The sequence below is a fragment of the Mus pahari genome, chromosome 2 (genome assembly GCF_900095145.1).
Source record: "Mus pahari chromosome 2, PAHARI_EIJ_v1.1, whole genome shotgun sequence".
NCBI lineage: Eukaryota > Metazoa > Chordata > Mammalia > Rodentia > Muridae > Mus > Mus pahari.
In genome coordinates this window covers 59,254,798-59,258,355 of record NC_034591.1, presented here as the reverse complement: position 1 = coordinate 59,258,355, position 3,558 = coordinate 59,254,798, and positions in this window count along the sequence as shown.

The window sequence follows — 3,558 nt, the reverse complement described above, 5'->3', positions numbered from 1 at the left end:
ATGCATAGATGAAATAAATCTCATGGAATTGTGGTTGTAAAGTTATTTTATTCATTGTTGAATTTGATAACTTGATAACATTTCAGTGAAGATGTTTGAATCTGTTTTTTATGAGATGCTGGTCTTTAGTTTTGATTTTTTGTAAATTTTTGTCTGTTTGGAATGAGGAAAATACTAGTCGTATAGAATGTTGGGAAATGTTCCCTCTGGTTCTATTTTCTCACAGAGTTGTAGAGAATTGGTTTTATCCCTTCTTTAAATATCTGGTAAATTTTACTGGTAAGCATATTCAGACCTAGTGATGAAATTAATTGTTGACTCAATTTTAATAGAAATAGGCTTACTCTAAGTATCTGTTTCTTACTTTGTGTTTTAATAGTTTGTATCTTTCAAGAAAGTGTTCCGTTTCACCTTGCTTATCAAGTTCATGAGCACAGAACTGATAGTCTTTTGTCACTCTTTTCTTGGTGTGTACATGGTGTGTACAAAGTGTGTGTGCACATGTATGTGTGAATTCATGTTGTATGTATGTCTGTCTCTGTGTGTATGCATGTGTGTGTGCATTGTGTGCACTGTGTGTGTGTATCTGTCTGTCTCTGTGTGTGTGCATGTATATGTGCATTGTGTGTGTGCATTGGGTGCACTGTGTGTGTATCTGTCTGTCTCTGTGTGTATGAGTGTGTGAATTATGTGTGTTGTGTGTATATATGTGTGTTTGTCTGCCTCTGTGTGTGTGCATGCATGTGTGTGCATGCATGTGTACACTGTGTGCATTTTGTATGTACATATATCTATCTGTCTGTGTGTGTGTGCATGTGTGTGTTGTATATGTATGTGTGTGTCTGTCTGTCTCTGTGTGCATGCACACATGCGGGCACACATGGCTATGAGTGGGTACACATGCATGTGCATGAACACATGGAAGCCCAAGATTAACATCGAGTATCTTTCTCAGTTCTCTCCACCTTTTTATTTCATGAGACAGGTTCTCTCCATGTACCTGAAGCTTGCAGATCTAGCTAGACTGGCTTGCTGCCAGCTCCAGGGAGTCTCCTGTCTCCGTGTCCCCAGCTCTGGAATTATAGGTACATGCCACCATGTCTGGCTTTTTACATAGGTGCTGGAGAAAGAACTCAGACTTCATGCTTCCATAGGAAGCACTTTCCTGAGAGTCAGCTTAGCCCTCCTTTGTTGATGCTTTAACATGCTTGGTCCCTTTCATTCCTGAAATTAACAATCGGCTGCCATCTTTTTGTTAGTTAGCTTAGGGAGAATTTAATCTGGTTTTTTGTTTTGTTTTGTTTTGTTTTTTAATCTCTACAAAGTACCAGTGATTTGATGACTTTGATTTTCCTTCCTGATTTCCTGTTTTCAGTTTCACATATTTCTACACTATTTTTTTTATCGTTTCTTCCTTATGGTTAGGACTTGTTCTTTGTTTGTTTGTTTGTTTTCTAGAATAAAAGCTTTTACTACTGATAGATTATTTTCACTCCCTAATAGACACTCTCTGTGCTATAGCCTTCCCTCTAATTGTGGCTGTGATGTCTAGCATTGGCTGACAACTAAATAGAATCTAGAGTCATCTACTGATATAAGCCTTTGGGAACTTACTTTGATGGCTTTGATTGGGGTGGAAAGACCCACCCAGTGTGGACAGTACTATCCCGTGGAGTGTATAAATAAAGACAGGGAGCTGAGCAGCAACTTGAACCCATCACTTTCTGCTTCCTGACTGTGGTTGTGATGGGAACACCTGCTTCAGACTCCCGGCACCTTCACTTCTCCATGCTGGACTGCTGAGCTGTGAGCAAAATAAAACGTTTCCCCTTAAGTCATTTGCTGGATTATTTTATCACACCAACAGTAAAAGAAACTTAATCAGTGATTTTTACTACCTCCCGAAGTTTTAATAAACTACTTTTAACTTTATTTAACTCAATGTTTTAGTGTTTGTTTTTTTCTCTCTCTCCTCCAAATCTTTCTTTGGTTCATATTGCTTCATTTTCAAGTATTTGGGCATATTCTAGCTATCTTTCTGTTTCTTTCTTGATTGTTTGTTTGTTTGTTTTGTTTTGTTTTTGTTTGTTGGCTGATTGGTTTTTTTGAGACAGGGTTTCTCTGGATAGCCCTGGCTGTCCTGGAACTCACTTTGTAGACCAGGCTGGCCTCGAACTCAGAAATACGTCTGCCTCTGCCTCCCGAGTGCTGGGATTAAAGGCGTGTGCCACCACTGCCCAGCTGTTTCTTGTATTTAACTTAATCTTTTGTAGTCTAAGATCACACATTGTATGATTTGGGTCTTTTAAAATGTTTAGTTGTTTTGTGACTCAGGATGTCGTTTTGTATTAGAAAGGTTACTTTTGCTTCGTTTGTTTTGCCGAGTATCTTGTCGCTCAGGCTGACTAGCTATGTAGCCAAGGATGAGCTTGAGTTCCTGATCTTCCCTCCACCAGTCAGTGCAGGTGGGAGAAGTATATAGTCCACCCTCAGCACGTCTAGGTGCACATTCTGTGTGAGATTGAGAACAAAGCACGCTGTGCTGTTGTAAGAAGGAATATTGAAATATCCTATAAACGTCAATTAAATCCAGTTGATTGATGGAGACATCCAGTTCAGTGTTATCTCTTTCTCCATCCCCTTACCCTTAATCTACTTATATGATGCTATATAAGGTAAATCTCTTGTGGACAAAATATAGTCATTTTTTAAAATCTGCTCATGCAGTCTTGGTCTATAAATTGGTGTATCTGGAACATCAACGTTTAAATTGATTATTGAGATAGTTGAATTAATATCTAATGTGTTTGTTATTGTTTTATATTCATTGTCCTTAATTTTGTTTCTTCAGGTGGGTTTTCATTGTTGCTTTGTGCTTTTTCTATCTTCTCTGGGTTTGATTGAGCATTTTATAGGATTTTTTTTTTTTTATCCATTCTCTTGACATATCGATTACACTTCTATTTTTAACGTTTGTGTTTTAGCTTTGCTCTAAACTTTGAAATATTCATTTATGACAGACCCAAGCTCACTTTCAAATAACTGTATTATTTCACCGATACTAAAGGTCTCTTATAACACAGACAGAGTATTCCAAATTCTTCCTCCCATTCCCTATAGTATCATCTCTATTAAGCCACGTCTATGGCCAAATACATTGTTGCTTTTATTACTTCCAGTAAAGTGTCTTCTTTTAAGTCAATTAGGACTAAAAAGAATGGCTGGAGAGATGGATGGGTGGTTAAGAGCACCTGGGTGCTCTACCAGAGGACCTGGGTTCCATTCTCAGCACCCATATGGCAACTAAAAACTGTCTATAACTCTAGCTCTAGGGGATCTGATGCTGTCTCGGCAGCCACAGATGCCAAGCACAGATGTGTTACAGACAGACACGCAGATGGAACACCCACACACATGAAGGAAGAAGAGGAGAAAGAAGAGGAAGAAGTTTTTACCCATTGCTTCTTTCTTTATGTTTAGTTTCTGTTTAATTTATTGTTGTTTTTTATTATTATATTCTTTATTTACATTTCAAATGCTATCCCGAAAGTTCCCTAT